General features: G+C 40.6%; 1 protein-coding gene and 1 long non-coding RNA gene across 8 annotated transcripts in view; one reads left to right on the top strand and one right to left on the bottom strand.

Moving 5' to 3' along the window:
• Positions 1–12,053: 12,053 nt before the first annotated feature.
• LOC140524843 (uncharacterized) lies at positions 12,054–14,338 on the bottom strand. The gene is made up of 2 exons (XR_011973853.1): positions 14,224–14,338; positions 12,054–13,360 (listed from the first exon to the last, which is right to left on the bottom strand). It is a non-coding gene; the product is annotated as an uncharacterized lncRNA (long non-coding RNA).
• Positions 14,339–14,507: 169 nt separating this feature from the next.
• The window catches only part of LOC140524837 (golgin subfamily A member 3-like), a 65,984-nt gene continuing 59,552 nt past the window's right edge, over positions 14,508–20,939 (top strand). For 4 of the 7 annotated variants that reach the window (XM_072639672.1, XM_072639674.1, XM_072639671.1 and 1 more), the window contains exon 1: positions 14,508–14,885. The gene's annotated coding sequence lies outside the window, so the exon portion shown is untranslated. The remainder of the gene's footprint in view (positions 14,886–20,939) is intronic. The other 3 variants (XM_072639677.1, XM_072639678.1, XM_072639680.1) reach the window with 1 other exon arrangement.

Below are 20,939 nucleotides of genomic sequence, written 5' to 3'. Positions count from 1 at the left end.
CATTCCCACATCTTTGCCAAGAAAACTCTAAACAGGGTCATGATGAGGCAGACACAGCTGAAAAACAATTGAACAACAAAAACCCCCACTTATAGAAGTACACATGTGACTGAGTAACTAGTCATTTCTCAGTCCTAGAGGTAGAAATGTAATGTGGTGCACTGAGAAGAACTGAGCTGGGAGGCAGAAGACATAACTCATGGTGCAGTCACTGAGCAAATTGCTATCCCTCCCTGTTCCTCCATTGAGGGAACTGGACCCTTTATTAGCTCTAACAATATACGAGTACAATTCTACTCAATTTGAGTAAGATTCACCACCTGCATCAAGAGCTTTCTTTTATGGGGTTGTCTATGAGGAGCACAGTTTAGTCAGTGCAAAAAAAGATACTTCTTTAACAATAAAATACGTTCTCAACACTATGAAAAGAAATTTCAGTATATATGATTAGGCTTTTTTTGAGAGGATGAAGGCTTTCAGAGGTTTTGCGTAATTATGAACTATATGCTTCTATTTTACAACTTAAAGCCTACAAACTTTGGCTAGGAAAATTTTAAAGCTCTTATACGCTTACACCTTGGAGTGGGAAAAACATATACAATCTGAAAATACAATGATTAGAATTACAAGGAACTTCAGAGTTCATGTGGTCGGTGCCACCCTTATTTTATTCACGAGTTTTTATATATTTGGTGTTCATCCAAAATCTGCTCCAACATTCTTCATGATGGAGACCTTGTTACTTCTTAAGGCAATCTTTTTGGACCCTTTGTTGGGAAAGTCTTATCTCGAGCAAAACCTGCACCTTCACCTTCCGTGATCCCATTAATTTTGCATTCTGAGCCAAGGCATGCCATGAAGTGTAACATTAAATAACTTCCAGCACAAGGCACTCTAAGGAAACCATTTTTCTTCCATTCTCAACACTATCACTTTACTCTGCTGTCATTTGGAAACCACCAAAATACCTCGCCCACCTCCAGAAGTGCAGGACTCAAATTCTATCTAGAATTCCATTTCTTTAGATAAATGCTTTGTCAGTCTATGAAGTTAAAAAAACTTCTCATCCCTATTCCCAGCTACCAGATAAAGATTTTTAAATATTAGTCCTTTATATGTAATGGAAACATAACCTTTCTAGAGAAGAGGTGTTGAAAACTATGGAAGGAATGTGTCTACAACATGAGCTTTTTGAGGCATCTGAAAGTGATCAGAGGAGGACCAATGCTGGAAAGAACAGTGGAGGCTTGAGGGGCTGAATATCTATGAACTGATAATTTATGAAATTATGAAATGGGGGCAGGCATATCCAGTGTTTCGGATAGCTGCCAGAAAACACCATAAGTTGACAGTGAGAAAAGAAGTGGCAATAACACTTTAATTAAACCGAGTATGGGGCAAAAAATCCTGTAAAAGCAGAGACAAATGATGAAGAGTGATACAGAGACAGATCTCATGGAAACGTATGGAGTGGATGGATGGCAAGGGGTGTGGAGTAAGGCATAGGGAAGGGGAGAGGCAGAGAATGTCACTCATGTAACTATGGGCTAGAGTTGGCCAGCAGAGGCCTGATTCAGATGGAACAGTACTGGGGGTGAGGAAGAAGCAAGAGTTTATTTTTTGTGGAAACAGACCAACTATCTATGACAGTTTGGAGATAGTTCATGGACATATCCACATCATCTCAAAGTCATCAGCACCTCTTGGATATTCTGCTGATGTGAAACTGCAGAGTCTGGATTTTGTCTGGAATTCACATTTCCCAGCATCAAAATCTTGACATCACAACCTAGATGGTTTCCTCTGATCTAGCACGTTACCGAGATATAAATTTTCATTAATGTATGATATAATTTGCAAATCATGCTCCTTTGACCTTTAAGACAGTTTGTACATAACTTTCAGGCTCCTCTTTGCAACCTCATTTCCTGGTATTGTCCCTTTATAGCGGTTACCTATAAATTTACTGACTATATTGATTAGAAGGAGAGGACCACAATAAGGTACAATTTTCACACAATCCACTTCGTTTGTTGCCTAATTTTACCAAAACTGTGTCCTGCTTAAACACATTTCCATGTGGAGCTAAGTCATTAGGAATTTAATATTCCCTAGGTTTAGGTGGCTCAATATCAGTCCTTTAAACAAGTACTTTTTTGGAAGCTATACTTAGGTATTTTGGAACAAACAGCTTGGTTACTTTGTGAAAGCTCCAATGCAATTGTAATTCTCTCTCTTCCATTCTGTTTCCAGGCTTCCCAGTCTTTCTCTGAGACCCAGCTAAAATCCGATGTTCTGCAAGAAGCCTTTCTCATTACTGCTACATGTAAGTGACTTCCTTCGTTCCTTATCTAATATTTCACTTGATTATATTTTGTTTGCTCATAGTTCTTTGCCTGTTGCTTGGTTATCTGAAAGTTAAAAGGTCATAGAAGGCCACTTACCTTCAGATGAGTACGACATAATTTAGAAAGTGATGGTTTGGGTGGGAAAAGAAGAGAAAGGAGGAAGGAGGGTAAGGGGAACAAAAGGGAGAGGGAAGGCTCCTGCTCCAGGGGTGGGGGAAATCATAGCTTAAAAACTAGAAATTGATCTGTAGAGAAATATTTCAATTTGCCACTTTTAGAGATGAGGAAACTGGGGCCCAGAGAAGAAACTGTCTGAAGTTAGCAAATGTTTCTTCTACCCCCAAGTCTGGTGCCGTTTCATTGGTTAGAGATTTTAGAAAAGTTAATTGAACAAGCACATTTTATATATGCTAAGTTCTCGTGATTCAAAGAAAGGCAAAAAATAGATCTTATTCTCAAGGACTTCGAATTGTAATTGGGGAAGCAACATGTTCAGAAAGAACCCAGTTTTTATGTAGTCAAACCTATGCCTAAAAGAGTCTCCACTGTGATACAGTCTATGGGAGGTCAGGTGGCCTTTGGAAAATCACTGCTTTACACAAGGCAGACCATTTCAAATTTGAAGAGTTCTAACAATTATTTTTTTTCGGACTGGAAGTCCAAATTTGTCGCTGAGACTTCTACCCACTTATTTTGCTTCCACCCTCTGGAGCCATATGGAACAATGTAAATCCTTTCCCATGTGACACAGTTTTAAATGTTTAAAGACATTGTGTTCCAGTTTTGTCTTCTACAAGTTAAATATCTCCAGTTCAACTGACATTCTTTCATATGATGGAATCACTACCATTTACAATCCAGTTTGCACTTCTTTAGGTGCTGTCTAACTTATTTATGGCCTTTCAAAAAAGGAGAACTCAGAATGGAACCCAATGCTCCAGATGTCATCTGACATGGGCAGAGTGCATTGGGACATCTCATTACTAAAAGCTACAATTCCCTTAACGCAGCTCAATCACATTGCCTTTTTTGATTGCCTCATCAGTGTTGACTCAGTTCGACCTTAAATTCTGTTAAAACCTTTTCCCCCCTAATAATTACTACCCATGCCTACTTAACTTGTACCTGTAGAGTTGTTTATTGATGGAAAGTACAAATGGTTACAATTTTATTAAATTTGTATCCAATTTTATTTTTTAAAAATCCAATCCCTATATTCTATTGTGTTAAGATCTATTTTGGATGAATATTTTTTCTTACATTATGCTAGTTATACACAGTTCGAATAATCTAAAAATTAGTCATATCCGTCTATATCTTTGGGTCATTGACAAAAGTATTAAACAAACTGAGCAAAGATGCATGGGAAATGGTAATAGAGAATTCTTTCCTTTTTGACATCAGCTCCTTAATCAATACTCTTTGAGGGATGTCATTAATGTTCCAAAGTCATCTAATGTCACTTCTAAACTTAGCTATGCCATCTGATTATACTATACTCTCGATCTTCTCCAACAGAACAACATGAGATAATTTATCAAACTCTTCACCAAAATCTAGTGTGAGAGGGTATGGGTTCTTTTTGGTTGACCCACGTAGATAATGAGAGCTTATGTGGGTCTCTCTAGATGTGACTTTCAGGGAGGCAAAAGCAGATATTTCTAGAATCTCTTCCTTCCATCCTTCTCCAAGGAGTCTTTGATTCTTGCAAGGAAGGAAAGCAGGAGATTGGAAGTAGTAACTAGTCACTCTGCTCTTCTTAGAAACGGTTAAGATTTATAGTTTCTTCCTTAAATACTGAAAGTCTAGGGGAAATAATTTTTAGGCTTAAGCTACTCTTTTAAAAAAAATTATTTTGAGTTCAAAGTTTTCTCCTTCTCTTCATTCCCCTCCCCCCATTAACTGAGAAGGTAATATGATACACATTGAAATGATGTAAAATATCTTCACATGACTTATGTTGCAAAACAGCAAGAAAAATGAAGTGAAAAGACATATGCTTCATTCTTCATTCAGAATTAATCAGTTCTCATTCTAGAGGTGAGTACCATTTCTCATCATGGGACTTTTAGAATTACCTTGGATCACTATATTAATTAGAATAGCCAAGTCTTTCATCGTTGATTAATGTTACAACAATGCTATTACTGTGTACACTACTGTGTAGTTCTTCTCACTTCATTTTCATCAGCTCCCAGATTTTTCTAAAATCATTTAGCTCATCATTTCTAATAGCACAGTAGTATTCCATCACAGTCATATACTACAACCTGTTCAGTCATTCCCCAACTTATGAGCAGCTTCTCAATGTTCAATTTTTCGCCACCTTTAGAGCAGCTACAAATATTTTTGTATATATTAATCATTTTCCTTTTCCTTTGATCTCTTGGGGTTATAGAACTAGTACTTCTACTTCTGGGTCAAAGAATTTGATAGCTCTTTGGTCTTAATTCCAAATTGCTCTCCAAAAAGGTTGGACCATTTCATAACTCCACCAATAGTGCCATAGTGTAACTATTCTTCCACATCCCCTCTAACGTCTATTATTTTTGCTTTCTCTCATATTAGCTGGTCTGGAAATCATCTCAGACTTGTTCTGACTTGCATTTCTCAGATTCTTAATGATTTAGAGCATTTTATGACTCTTGATAGTTTTGATTTATTCTCCTGAAAACTTGTCTGTACCAACTGGATAATGGTTCCTATTTCTATAGATTGGGATCAGTTCCCCATATATTTGAGAAATGAAACTTTTATCTGAAGCAACTTGATGTCCAATATTTTCCCGTTTCCTGATTTAACTCTAATTTGGACTAAATTAGTTTTATTTGTTTAAAATTTTATTACATGCAATCAAAATTAGCCATTTTTCTTCCCATGCTATCTATTGATTTTTTGGTCATAAAATTTTCCTTATCTGCCAGGTAATTTGTCCCACGTTCCCCTAATTTGCCTATGATATCACCTTTCTCTTTCAACTTTTTCTCAGTACACGGTGTGAGATATTGGTTTATGACTGGTTTCTGCCAAATTGCTTTCCAGTTTTCTCAGAATTGCTTTTTGGTCAAATAATGACTTTTTGTCCCCAAGGTTTGAATTTTTGAGTTTATCAAATTCTAGATGACAGTGGTCATTTACCTCCCTCTATTGTGCACTTAATCTTTAACACTGTTTTACTACTGTCTTACCCAATGCTAGATTGTTTTGATGACTGTCACTTTGTAATATAATTAAATCTACCTTCTGCCTGTATTTTCTATTGATTTCCTTGATATTCTTCACCTTTTGTTGTTCTACACAAATTTTGTTACTATTTCATCCAACACTATAAAATAACAGGGTGATTTGATTGGTATGGCACTGAAGAAATAAATGTCAGTAGAATTGTCTTTTGAGTTATATTGGTTTAGCCTGCCCACAAGCAATCAATAGTTCCCAGGTTATTTAGATCTTTTTATGTGAAAAGTGTTCTAAAATTGTATTCACATACTTTTGTAAGTGTGTCTCTTCAAGTAGACTCCAAGTATTTTATACTGTCTGTAGTTATTTTAAATGGAATTTCTCCTTCCTCTTAATACTGGGTTTTCTTGGTAAAGTTTGGAAACGGTGATGATTTATTTGGGGTTTATTATATTTCCTGAAAATTTGCTGGAAATTTTAATTGTTTCAATTTGTTTTTTTTTGCTTGATTGTCTAGTTCTTCATTATCCACAAAGAATGACAGTTTTGTTTCCCCACTGTCCATTTTTATTCCTGCAATTTCTTTTTCTTTTATTATTATAGCTACAATTTCCAATGTAATAATGAATAGTGGTGGTGATAATGGACATCTTTGCTTCACACTTGATCTTCTTGGAAAGCCTTCTAACTTATGTCCATAACAAATGTATGCTCTTGGTTTTAGAGTGATACTACTTACCATTTTAAGAAAGGCTCCATTTATTCCTATGCTTTCTGATGTCTTTAATAGGAATGGATGTATTTTGTTAAAACCTTTTTCTGTATTCATTAGTATAACCATATGATTTTGGTTGTTTTTGTTACTTAGAGGTCAACTACACTTATAGTTCTAGTGATGTAAAACCAGTTCTGCATTCCTGGTATAAATTCCACCTGATCACAGTGTTATGATCTTTGTGATATATTGCTGTAGTTTCCTTGGCGTTTTTTTTTTCTTTGAATTAGGAGTTCTGGAATTTGACAGTAATATTCCTAGGAGTTTCTATCTTCATATTTCTTTCAGGAGATGATTCCTGAATTTATTTTTGATTTTCTATTTTGCCTTTTGATTCTAGGAAATCAGGATAGATTTTCCTTAAAATTTCTTGAAATGTGTCTAGGTTCTTTTTTATGGCTTTTAAAATTTCCTCCCATTGATCTACTTTTCAATTCAGTTGTTTTTCCAATGAAATACTCATTTTTTCATACATTTTCATTCATTTGTCTTTATTCTGTTCCCTGATGTCTCATGGAGCCATTATCTTCTATTTGCCCAATTCTATTTTTTTTGAGGCAATTACGGTTAAGTGAATAACCTAGGGGCACAGAATTAGCAAGCGTCTCAGGCTGAATTGGAATTCAGGTCCTCCAGTCTTGAAGGCAAGAAAGTATTCTATCCACTGTACCATCTAGCTGCTCCTTAATTCTAACCTTTAATTAATTATTTTCTTCACTGAGGTTCTAAGGCTCTTTTTCCATTTGGACAATTCTACTTCTTAAAAGGTTTTTTTCATCAGCCTAGTTTTGTATCTCTTTTACAATTTGCTCAATTAAGTTTTGTAAGGTATTTCACCCTCCCTCAACCCGTTATTTTCTGCTCAACTTTTACCAAAATGTTTCTCTTTTCATAATTGTCTTGCATCGCTCTCCCATTCTTACTTGATTTTTAACATAATTTTTCTTTTGCTCTTTCTTTATCTCACTCAGAGATAATTTTTGAGCTTGTGTCTAGTCTGCATTTTTTCTTTGCGGCTTTGCTTCCAAATCTTTTTCTGCCAATGGCTTCTGAGTTTGTTATTGATTTGCCATTGTCAAAGCAGCTTTTTATGGTCAGGGTCTTTATTTGTTCTTTGCTCATTTTTCCAGCTTTTTTTTTTATCGACTTTGAACGCTTTATATTAAAGTTGGGAAGTAGGAGAGCTGTCCCTAGCTCGTTTTTTCTCAATCTGCTGTTTTCACAAATAATTCTCTGTGAAAATTTAGGATTTCCAAGATGTTGGAATGCAGAAAGACGCAGTCAATGCTACAACCTTCAAACCAAAGATCTGACAACACCACTGCACTCCTGCATGCCACCCCCACCAATGTCAAAGACCTTTTTTCATACCTCTTAAGTAAGCTGTCCTGTTCTGGAAAAAATATCTCACCCTGAGCTTTTGTTAGCTATACGACTCCAAAATTTAATTTGAGGGATTATTTTGAAGTTTTTGGTGTGGAATGTTAGGAGAGTTCAGCAGGAATGCTTATCTTGGTTGCACCCTCCCAGCTTCACTTTGGATAACTATTCCTTAATGGGAAAGAGGGTCCCAAGCCCTGTGTGTGTGTGTGCGTGTCTCTCTCTCTCTCTCTCTCTCTCACTCTCTCTCTCACACACACACACACACACACACACACACACGATGTGTAGATGTGTGCATTCACTAGTGCATGTATATGACGATACATTTAGTTATATCTACACATACACACAGGCATATATGTATGCACATATGAACGTACATGTGTGCATACACACATATACATATCTCCAAGTTTGACCCCATTCTGACGAAATGTATATTTCACAATGGAAAAATATAGCATAGCAGATAAATCCATTTGTTCAGGTTAACAAATTGGAAATTAGAGAAAAAATATGTAGAATATATGACAATCAATATATACAGTAGATGAGTCCTCCCATTGGGATTAAAAGAATTCAGCTCAACCAAGTGAGAGAGTCTCAGATATCTCCTATTCTGCACTCTTGTGATTCCAGTCTTCATAATTTTTCGAAGATCCCTGATAGTGACCAAGCAATCATTTTTTCCTCCAGTATCTGAGGATGTGTGTGAATCAATACTTGGACTGATTAAAGACAACAAAGTGACCTTATTATCTTAGACCTCACGTTCCTAGTAGCCATTTTTGTTCTGTTTTTTTTCTAATCCAAGTCATGTTCCTTGGCAGAGAAAACAGAAGCAAAATAAACATTGGAGAAACACTTCAGACCATAGACCTCTTGCCAGTAATTGTCTCATCCATCTGGAAGAGCTGTCTTTATACCTACCTCCACTCATCCTCTTTCCTCTCACATGGCTTTAGAAACAAAAATTCTCATTTTCCTGCATTTAGCTTTCGTGGGCTAACTTGCTTCTGATTAAGGTAAAAGAGGATTCTTCAGATCAGCACTTTAACTTTGAGCTCATCTGAGACTAAATCAGTCTTAGAAATTCAAAGCTAGTAATTTATAAATTACCAATTAATTTAATAAAAATGACCTTATAAAGAAATAGAACTATGGAACTATAACCATCACTATATAACTATATATAAATATGTATATTCATATATGTCTGCATACATGTATATAGATATATAGATATGTATATGTCAAGATATATAGATAGGTAGAAAGATATGTGTATATATATCTATATATATAGATGTATATATGTGTGTGTATGTGTAGATACACACACACATACACACATATATACAACTGTATATATGTATGCAGTTATATGCAGGAGGTCTTCCCTGTGTGAACATGATTGGTACCTGGAAAAGGCCACTTCAAGCAAATCAACGGACAATATAGACCAGTATGTTTCATTGAAACAGTGGGAAAAATTTTGTTTCTGACCCTTTATTATACATTTTATTATACTAGGACACTGGCTCTGGAGTCACATCATTTCACTCCAAATCACACCTCTGTCATTTGCTACTTAGGTGACTTTCAGCTTTAATTAACCTCCTTCGCCCTTCATTTCCTCATCATAAAATGAGGACTCAATAACTAAAATCTGGAGGACACTAAACGATTTTTAAGGTCTCTTTCAATTCTACACTTACAATCCTGAAAAATGAATCTAAAATCTACGAAAAGAAATTTATTTTATTTTATGTTTAACACAACGTTGGTGATGACTGCAACCCAGAGGTAATTCTTAGAATGAACAAAGATCAAATGTTACCAGAGAAAAAAGGGTTTCATCAATGTCCCTAAGATCTTCTTATATTCATATCATTCGCTTCTGAAATATCTACTGACAATCAGGAAGAAAAGGACCAGACAAAGACAAAATAGGATGGTCTTGGAAATATGTCAGTCTTCAGTATGAATGGTGGCATCTAATTGTATAAGTGGTCAATCCCTGAATATATATTCATGTTACAATTTTGGTTTGCCTCAGCAACTTCCAGGGGAGGCAGCGTTAACGGATCTCTGTAGCATGAAATTTTGTGTTCAGATTGTGCCAGTAAAACGCACTAGACTATTACCATCACCTTTCAATTATCTGGGCAATATTCTGTGATCATAAATAGCAAGATAATTTCTCATCTGCGGACTGGTAAAAGTTTTCTCACTGGGAGTCCCCTAAGCAGCTACCGTGAAACAAATCCAGACTCAAACAAAATGTAGCCTCATAACTTGGAGGACTCAAATAATAAATACCCAAATGATGACTAACATGTATTTGTATGTATATGAATACATAGCTTTTTCTGACTAAAATAAAATAAATAATAAAGTATTTAAATAGATGTATGCATACATACACAAATATGGAATTCATTGGTTCATTACTTGGCCATGAATTTATCTACTTATAATTACTTCTAATAAATAGGTTTGTGGGGGTGTGTGTATAAAAAATGATCAATTTTATTTCCCCACATTTTGAATGAAGCACCACTGTGTGCTAGAAAGTGCACTGAATTCCAAAAGGCGTCCCTTGTTTCAATGGAGAGTGGCAGAGCCCATTAAAGGCTCTGCCCGAACCCCAGTAAGCATTCCTTGTGCACGAGTTGAACCTCAGCTATAGGGCAAGGAGAGGGGAAAGCTCAGCAAGCTTAAGGGAAAAGAAAGCTCACCTTGACTTGGAGAGGACTTGAGATGTCAGATTATGCTCTGGAGGAGTCGCCAAAAATATGATGAGGGTCAAGAAAGGTGCAGGAAGCGCTAGCGATCCCTGTCAACCTAGTCTGGAAAGGATTCACTGGACTGAAACAATCTTAAGTCAAGTAGGCAAAACAGTTTATTATTATTACACTTTTTAGCGGGCAAGAATACTTAGGGAACCTGCCATTTAAAGGAATTATAGATAAAGTTTATACAGATTATTGTATAGTAAGATGGGTGCCAAATACGCTAACTAGGTATTCTGTGGTGTGATTAGGGAGTAGTCAGTTCTTAAAAGAACATGTACTTTAGGTATGTACTGTGTAGGTATTTTACTCAATATTTATCGGGAAATAGCCCAAGGGGGAGCTACATGGAGGTGTGGTTTTAAGTCTGAAACGTCACTAAGTCAAACGATAGTCAGGATTGATCATAAAAAATCATACTTCTGTTACCAATGTCTTCTTAGACAAGATTTATGTAAAGGAGCTCACATAAATCTAAGTTGAAGATGCGTATCACTGGTCAGCGAGGAATTAATGTCGCCATGAACCAGTGCACAGCTAGTTTAGTCAGCACGCAGCTGGCTCTAAGTGATAAATTCTATAGGTGCAGCTGGCTACTATGGTAGGAAGGGAGATAACGGTTCCTGCTGGGGCAGGCTGTCCTTGAACTGGAGGGAGACTGACTGAGAGAGTGTTTTGAGGTTAGAGAGAAATGTGATTTTTAAGAGAAATGTGATTTTTAAGAGAAATGTGATTTTAGAATTAGGGTCCAAGCACATGCACCCAAGCACCCCATCATAGTCATCCACCAGTTGTGAGTCCTCACTGCGTTATTCCTGCTCTCTCAGGGGAATTTGTGGTTAGCTCCTCAACCACAGCATGAAGTCTCTGGAATATTTAGGGTCTGGTTCTTCCTGCAGGTAGGACTGATGTGGGTAGAAACAGTGCCCTGAGAGGTAAAGTAATATTGATTGACTTTGTGAAGCCCTTGGTGCCCTAAACATCTCCCCTTACCACAACCTCCCCTTATCCTGGACCGTATGATTCCCCGTTCTCACCCCTCATCCTGGGGAAACAAAAAATTCCTGTTCCTACCCCTGATCCTGGGGAATGGGATTTCCTTACCATGTGTCCATCATAGTCCTCACCCTGTGTCTTTATCTTGCAAGACCCTAAATCTCCTACACCCACAAGGAAACCCTAAAGTCATCCTACATAAAACTGGTCCTTTTTCTAAAGCAAGGCCTTTGTTTAGCTCCTTACTAAATCTCAGCTTCTGCATCAATAAACCTCGCAATGGCTACAGAGAAGATCTAAGTGAATTCATTCACATTCTGAAGCAGTTCTCCCATCTCTCTTTCTTCAACAGGACCTGAGAGAATTCCAACACATGTTCTAATGATTACATGTAGAGGGCATGGCAGACTTTTTGATGATCTGTTTTCCTGGACAAACATTAGTCACTACAATTCAAACTGCTTCCTTTTTTCCTCTGTTCTCTAAGATGGTGTCTTCTTTTTCTTGACACCATTGCAGTCATAGTCTGTGGATTCTCCTGGTTCTGTTTACTTTGTATGAATGAGGAACAAAGAATGAATGGGAAAGCTTTTATTAGACGTTTATGAAATGAACTGGGAATACATTTAGAAAAGTAAGTCTGTCCTCAAGGAGTTTATATTTGAAGACAAAAAATAGAGGACATTCCAATTGTGAGTCAGATGGAAAGAGCTTCATTGACCTCAGGTTGCAGCATACAAAGGACCACAGGTGAGTATTTCTTAGCAATAAAAAGTTCAGAGGTTTCACTCTGGTGCTGGAGTTGCAGTTTCGCTTTTAAGCAAGGCTCCCTGACTGAGGCCAAAGTATTTGAGGCTGAACAGTGAGGAGCCAATTTCCAGGAAGGAAGGAGGGAAAAGATGGGGAGCTATGAGAAGGCTTTGGAGGATGCCTTTAGGAGGGGTTGGAAGGAAGATCAGTCATGCTGGTCACTCATGGCAGGTAGGTCCATGGTCTCTGCCTCTCATTATATATATATAATACACACACACACACACACACACACACACACACACACACATCCCTCCACTGTTTAGATTGATCTGGTCCTAGTAGGTGCCATGGCTGCATTGACATTGAGGCTGAAAACCAAAATTGTTCCACCTTCATGGTAGCAGTCTTGTCCTTTGTGGAAATGGTAGCATGTGGAAAGTCTGATCTGACAACCAAGCTCTTGATCATGGATAGATCTTTCCTGTCATCACAGGATTCCCATGTGAAGACAGGAATAGCCATTTACTACCTTCAGCAGGGGGAAGCAGCTAGATGATTAAGTGAATAGAGTGCTGGGTTTTGAGTCAGGAAGACCTGAGTTCAAATGGCCTCAAACATTTACTGTGTGCCCTTGAGCAAGTCACTGAACCCAATTTGTCTAAGAGCCAACTAGGTGGCTCATGGTGTAGAGTACTGGGCCTTTAGGAGTCAGGAAGCTCTTAGGTCACATGGCCTCAGACATTTACGACCTGTGTGGCATTCTGCTCCCACAGTTCCTCATCTCCACAGAGTGGGAAGGCAAGCTTCATTTCCTAAATCTCTTGGACTAATCTCGAAGCTTAGTCATCAGAATTACAATGCTACTGTCTTTGGGCGTTTCATTTCCACTGTGATTTTCCTTTTTTGTGCTGTCCTCCTGATTATGTTCACTTAATTCAATTAGTCCACATACTTTTTCCCATCTTTCTCTGAATACCTGTCATGCACTATTCCCCTTTTGTTTTCTTTTCCATTTTTTTTCAGACCTGGGATTTTACTAGCAATTCTAGGTGTGTTAACTCCTTCCACTTGCGTAGATTCAATAACTCATCCGCAATCTTAGGGGCTTCTAGGAGAGCTGCCTCAGAACCCTGAAAGGTTAAATGACAATCCAATGGTTATACAGTTTGAATATGGCAGGGTAGAACCTGAACTCTCATTTTCCTGAACTCAAGGTTAGCCTTCTATCTACTGTGGCCTCCTGTGTCTCATCATTTTTTTCTGTGCAAATAATCTAGCACTTTCATGTAGGTATGTATTAGGTACATTTTGAAGAATTTATTTTATTGCTTTTTTCAGAAAGATATCTACCTTTTCTCGTCCAATTGCCCTACTCCTCATTGAGAAAGAAACCAAATCAAAACTCCTATTATGTGCTTGTCAAGTCAAGCAAAATAAATTTCTGCATTGGCCATGTTAAAAAAAAAATAGTCTCATTCTGTACTCTAGCCTTACTTATAATCAGCTGAACCTGACATATCTTTTCCCAAACAACTGCTGTAACTCCCTCAGCCCCCACTCTAATAAAAGCATCAATAGGGAAATTGCAGTTCTGCACAAGCTGGGCTCGAACCCAGGGCTGCCTGGTTAAGGCCAGCTCCACCCTCCCTGTGCCAGGCTCCCTGTCCCAGAGGAATCATTGCCCTGTCCTCCTGAAGGGAGAATCAGAGGAGAGAGGAACCTAGACTGCGTTTGTCCCAGGGCGTCCATCAGGCATCAGAGCACCAACATGGTGCTGGCTTTCAGTCTGGGCTTCACAGAATTATTCATGGCTGGCAGACACTTGGGAAGTTATCAAGACCGAAGTCTGCGTTGTACAGAAGAAGGAACTGGGGCTCAGAGAGGAAGTGCTTTGCCCACCTTCACAAATGGAAACAACAGAGCGGGTCCAGGATTCGACGTTCGAACCCAGTTCCTCCCAATCCACATGCCCCACCCTCCCCTTAGGTTTCACCTGGCCCCCATCGCCTTCCCCCGTCTTCTATGCATCCTGTCACAGCTCCAGGCTCCAAAGAACCTCCAGCACAGGAAGCAGCCAGCCCAGGGCTCAGCCACCCTCGCGATCTTGAGCTGTGTACCCCTCCCGCGGAGAGGTAACTGACCTGGCACGTGTGCACTCGCCCAGGCTTAGCTTTACCGTTGGGCCCATGCGCGTGACTCCTGCATCTGGAGAACGCGTGCTCATTTCGGTCCCCCTCGAGGCGTTGCTAGGGCTACAGCCGTCTCTAGGATCGATTCCTTGCTGTTACTGGCTTAGGAGTCACTTCACTTGGAGCGGTTGACGTTCTTTTTGGAGAATAGGCGAGGGCCCAGAGGAGGCCAATACATCAAGGGAGAACTCCTCGTGACTTCCCCCACCCTCTCTGTGACCCCCTGCCAACATGAAGAACATTTCTAACATCTTTAGGAGGAGCGTTGTGTCCCCATCTTCCTCCTCCTCCTCCTCCCCCCGCGCAGGGACAGCGGGGTCCCACCCTTCGGCCCGGATTCTTACATCATCAGAGTCAAGGACCTCGATAAGATACACAAAGCTGCCGAGCTTGGGGATGTGAAGAAGGTGCAGGAACTGCTGCTCCACGAAAAGGCCGGAGTCGACGATCTGGATAAAAAGGGCAGGTGAGAGGGCGGTGGGGGAGAGTGAAGGGAAGGCCCCCAGGAACAGCCTCAGACACCCCCCCCTCCACGGGGGCGCCTGTGCCTCGGCTACCCCTTGGCCAAGCTCTTCCCCTCAGCATCTGGGACAGAGCAGGGTCAGGCTCTGCCTGCTGGAGAGTGGATCCCAATCGTGACCACTGGCGTCCCCTCCCCCTCCTCCCTACCCATTTTGAATGAAGGGAAACTCCTTCACTTTTTCCTTTAGCCAGCCTCCAGCTGACTTCCGCCTCCTCAGTGGTGAGGTGGGAGCAAATGTTACCCTGTTCTAGTGAAATGTTGTTTTCAGCCTTTCAGTTGTGCCTGACTCTCTGGGAAGACTTTGGGAGATTTCCCTGGCACAGATACTGGAGTGGTTTTCCATTTCCTTCTCCTGGTCCTTTTACAGATGAGCAAATTGAGGCAAATAAGGTTAAGTGACTTGCCCGGGGCCACACAACGAATATTTGCCTAAGGCTAGATTTGAAGCCAGGAATATGAATCTCCCTGATCCAAAGCCAGCACTCCTATCCCCTGGGCCACCTAGCTGCCCCATCTGGAGAAATATGGTCACTGTATGTGGAATGTAAAAGCAACAAGGCAGAAAAGAAATTTCTGCTTTTATTAATCGCGTTCTATGTGTCAGTCACCCAGCTAATCACAACCGATAGAAAGAAATCTGGAGGCTGTCTCTGCTTGCTAGGAGGTCAGTCGAATGGAGATGGTAATCTACAAGGGAGGCTAGGAAGGAGAGGATCAGATACTTAGGAGGAGATCCGGGGAAAACTAGTGTTACAAAACGAAGACTGTAGGGAATATCAAGCAGATAAGTGTTCTAGTTTGACAAGGCTTCAAAGAGATCAAGTCGGATGAGAAATGAGAAAAGACCATTAGATTTGGCAGTTAAGGCAGCATTGGTATCTTTGGAGATTTTACAAGCCAGACTAATGTTAAAAGAAAGAGTCCAGAAAGGAAGTGGAGACACGTGTTTTCAGGAATCCTCTTAGAACACAAATTAGGCAAAAATGCCAAGAGAAATGTGAGATGAGAGTGAGGACAGGTTGACGAAGTAAAGATGTTTTTGGGAATGGGGAAGGAGGGAAGTAGCCATTAGGCAGGGAAAGATTGAAGAAAGCAAGAATAGGAATGAGAGAGGGGCGATACGCTGGAGGAGATAAGATAGAATGCGATGAGTTGGACCTATAGAAGCATTTTCTTTTTTTTTTTTCCTCTTTCCTTGACTTGTCTAATAGCTTTTTTTTTTATTTAACTTTTAACATTTATTTTCACAAAATTTTGGGTTACAAATTTTCTCACCTTTTATCCCCTCCCCCCCAAACCCAGGCATTCTAATTGCCCCTGTGACCTATCTGCTCTCTCCTCTATCCTCCCTCCCTGCCCTTGTCTCCGTCTTCTCTTTTGTCCTGTAGGGCCAGATAGCTTTCTTGACCCCTTAACCTGTATTTCTTGTTACCCAGTGGTAAGAACATTACATTTGGTCCTAACACTTTGAGTTCCAACTTCTTTAGCTCCCTCCCTCTCCACCCCTTCCCCTTGGAAGACAGGTAATTCAATATAGGCCAAATCTGTTTAGTTTTGTGCCAGGCCTAGAGGCCTGTGGGCTACCCGAGTCTTACCTTACCTCTATCGGAGGTCTTCGGTTGGCCAAACCGGATGCTCGTATGAGAGAAAGGACGTTCCAGAGTCGAACAAGGGTTGAGCTTTATTTCAGGGTCTAGTTACAAGTGCAGGGGAATTCTTCCTTAGGAGGGAGCGAAGAATCTCCCAAGGAGGCAAAGATCTTATAATAAGAGATTGGAAGTAGAAGTGTAAGTGGGGAGAGAGGGGGAGGGGAGAGAGGAAAAGCGGAGCCTTGTTGTCCTCACACGTGGCCCCTCCGCCCAAGAGAACTTTCTGGCTTTCTTGATCCTACTTAAGCTCTCCAGCCGCATAGTTTGCATCTGAATATCGTGCTGTTAGGTGTGCCCAGGTCCGGGACAATCTCGAGGGCGGGGAGAGCTCTCTCCCATCACGTTTCTCACGGGAAGAGGCGGAAATACACGAGATAGCTCGGTTCACCTCGATTCCCAGTCGTTTCCTGGGGGGGCCTCGTGAGAACTCTAAGATTTAGAAGTTCCCACCTTTACCCGCCCGAGGCTGTCCACATGGAATTGAGCTTCCATCTCCAGCAGTTTTGCAAATGATTTCCATACTAGTTGTGTTGTATAGGACTAACTATATTTCCCTCCATCCTATCCTGTCCCCCATTACTTCTATTTTCTTATGGTCCTTTCCCTCCCCATGAGTGTCGACCTCGTATTGCATTCTCCTCCCTCTGCCCTCCCCTCCATCTTCCCCCCCACCCTGCTTGTACCCCTGTCCCCCACACTCCTGTATTATGAGATAGGTTTTCCTATCAAAATAAGTGTGCATTATATTCTTTCCTTTAGTGGAATGTGATGAGAGTAGACCTCATGTTTTTCTCTTGCCTCCCCTCTTTATCCCACCACTAATAAGTCTTTTGCTTGCCTTTTTTATGAGAGATAATTTGCCCCATATAACTTCTCCCTTTCTCCTCCCAATATTTCTCTCTCACTGCTTGATTTAATTTTTTTTCAAAGATATGATCCCATCCTCTTCAATTCATTCTGTGCACTCTTTCTCTATGTATGTGTGCGTATGTGCCTGTGTGTGTGTGTGTACTCCCACCCAGTGCCCAGTTACTGAAATGTTTCAAGAGTTACAAATATTGTCTTTCCATGGAGGAATGTAAACAGTTCAACTTTAGTAAGTCCCTTATGACTTCTCTTTGCTGTTCACCTTTTCATGGTTCTCTTCATTCTTGTGTTACAAAGTCAAACTTTCTTTCCAGCTCTGGTCTTTTCATCAGGAAAATTTGAAAATCCTCTATTTCATTGAAAGACCATTTTTTCTCCTGAAGCATTATACTCAGTGTTGCTGGGTAGGTGATTCTTGGTTTTAGTCCTAGTTCCTTTGACTTCTGGAATATCCTATTCCATTCCCTTCGATCCCTTAATGTAGAGGGTGCTAGATCTTGTGTTATCCTGATTGTATTTCCACAATACTTGAATTGTTTCTTTCTAGCTGCTTGCAATATTTTCTCTTTCACCTGGGAATTCTGGAATTTGGCCACAATGCTCCTAGGAGTTTCTCTTTTTGAGTCTCTTTCATGCGGTGTTCTGCGGATTCCTTGAATATTTATTTTGCCCTCTGGTTCTAGAATCTCAGGGCAGTTTTCCTTGATAATTTCATGGAAGATGATGTCTAGGCTCTTCTTTTGATCATGGTTTTCAGGTAGTCCCAGAATTTTTACATTGTCTCTCCTGATTCTATTTTCCAGGTCAGTTGTTTTTCCGACAAGATATTTCACATTATCTTCCATTTTTCGAATCTGCACGCTATGTTCTGAGATATCGGTCTTTCTCATAAAGTCTTTAGCGTCCATCTGTACCATTCCAGTTTTGAAAGATCTATTTTCTTCAGTGAGCTTTTGAATCTCCTTTTCCATTTGGTTAATTCTGCTTTTGAAAGCATTCTTCTCCTCATTGGCCCCTTGCACCTCCCTTGCCAACTGAGTTAGGCTAGTTCTCAAGGTGCCAATTTCTTCAAGATTTTTTTGGTTCTCCTTTAGCAGGGAGCTGATCTGCTTTTCATGCTTCTCCCTCATCCCTCTCATTTCTCTTCCCAGTCTTTCCTCCACCTCTCTAACTTGATTTTCAAAATTCCTCTTGAGCTCTTCCATGGCCTGAGCCCATTGGGTGGGCTGGGACACAGAATCCTCGATTTCTGTGTCTTTGCCTGATGGCAAGCTTTGTTCCTCCCCATCAGAAAGGAAGGGAGGAAGTGTCTTTTCTCCGAATAAGTACCCTTCAATAGTTTTATTTCTTTTCCCTTTTCTGGGCATTCTCCCCAACCAGTGACCTGACCTCTGAATGTTCTCCTCACACCCACCTCGCCTCCTGGTCCTCCCAGCCAGCGTTTGGGGACTGAGATTCAAATGCTGCTTTCCGCCTTAGGGTTTTTGGCGGGGGCAGGGCTGCTATTCAGTGTGAGAATTAAGTTCAGGTGGTCAGGGGCAGGGCCGCCTCTCTGGCTCAGTTCCCTCAGGGGGTTTATGCACAGACCTTCCACTATGGATCCAGGCTCCCGCCCGTTTGGAGAGCTCCTGTCTGTAGCCGCCTCTCAGCTTCTATCTCCTGGGGGGGCCCGGCCATGGGGGAACCCCACTCCCCTCTCGACCCGCCAAAGAGACTCTCTCACCTACCCCCGTCAGTCACCTGTTGGTGGGGGGGCTTGTGCCGCCGCTGGAGATCCCGTCCCGTAGCCTGCTCGGATCTTTTCCTCACGGTGTCTCGGCCACGACAGGGCTGCCCTCTGCTCCCAGTCCCGGCGCCCAGTCCACGGCGCGAAGGACCCCCCGCGAGAGGTTTGCAGGTCTCTCCGGAACAGAAATCTCCCTTGCTCCAATATTCCGTGGTCTCTGGGTGCAGAATTCGCCCTGGGTTGGTCCCCTCTAGCCGTTCTGTGGTTTGTGGGTTCGGAGCTATGTGTATGTGCGTCTTTCTACTTCGCTATCTTGGCTCCGCCCCCTGAAGAAGCATTTTCATGTGGGATGAATGAAGGGGGAGATACTGACAGAAGGCATTTGGATGATGTTAGATGAGAAGAAGTGGGGACAGGGTGGTCTCAAGTAATAGCCTCAATTGTTTTCAGCCAAATATGAGACAAGATTTTTAGCTGAGGAGGTGCAGAGTGAAATATGGGAGCTTTGAGGAGGGATGAAAAGGTTTGGAAGAGCAGCTGTGGTAAGTGTAAGGTGACCGGTTTTTCAGGTGTAGTTTATAGAATCAGCTTCCTTACTCTCTCAGCATACCTAATATAGCTATCCGATTAAATGTGTATGTTTGAGTTTCTCATGGGGTATGGACTGGATATATGGTGTCATGCTATAGGGAACTCCCTTTGCACTGCAGGCCAGTATCTTTCAGCAAATTAGAATCTTAGATAGTTACTTAGATCCCTGAGAGGTTAAGTGACTTGCCTAGGTCACACTGCCAGTGGGAGTCAGAGGTAGTTCTTGCCAGCTCCAAGGCTTGCTTTCTCTCCCCTGTGCTGTACTGCCTTTCTGGAGTGTAATTGACGACGCAAGCAAGGGGATCTTTAAACATGAGTCACAGAAATTATCCATAGGAAAATTAAGTTCCAAGTGTATTTATAAAAGACATATATGTTTTATTTTGTCTGTGAAACATTGGAAGTCTGTGGAATCCAGGATGGGCATTTGATGGTTCCCAGCGCATTATTCATTTGCCCCAATCTATGTTTGTACATTTTCATAATTGTTGAAAATATACACAAATTATTAGATGTGTTCTTAGAAACAACGAAATGCTGTCCTGTTGTTACCATACCCCTATGTTGAATGTAATTTCCAACATTAGTCATTCATTACCTTTCAAAAGTAGAAGTGATAACTATATATTGAGTTTCGATTAATATTTTCGCTTATCCTAAAAGCCAAGAAATGCCAGTATTGGCATGATCCCTGTGAACCGCTGCCTTCACAATTACAGGCCCAAAGTAGGAATGGATGAGAGAGAACAGCCTCATAGGTTAAAGCAGCTGAGGTACTGGCTCATTGAAATGGCTGAAGTCAAAGGCTTTCATGATTGTCTGGCTATCCTCATTGACCTTGTTCTGATACATAAGCTGTGATTTGCAGACTAATATAATAACTTTTGCCCTTCCCATAAATATATATTGTTTTGTTGAGATGGTTATTAAAAAGCATTTCAGCAGAGTAATGATAACGGAAATGAGTGTAGTAACCTATTTGTTTAATATACAAATGTAGTCTAAAACTGAAGAAATACAAAAACATACAACCGGTCACTGTACAGTTTGAAAAATGCTAGTCCCTTTTCAAGGTTGAGATACTTTTCACTGTGTTCAGTCGTGCTGAAAGAAGTGAACCCTAGCCCGTTGATCCTGCATGGTATGGCAACTAGATAATTATTG

The sequence above is a fragment of the Notamacropus eugenii genome, chromosome 2 (assembly GCF_028372415.1).
Source record: "Notamacropus eugenii isolate mMacEug1 chromosome 2, mMacEug1.pri_v2, whole genome shotgun sequence".
Classification (NCBI taxonomy): Eukaryota; Metazoa; Chordata; class Mammalia; order Diprotodontia; family Macropodidae; genus Notamacropus; species Notamacropus eugenii.
Note: the sequence above shows the minus strand (reverse complement) of the source record. Positions and strands in the feature narration are given on the sequence as shown.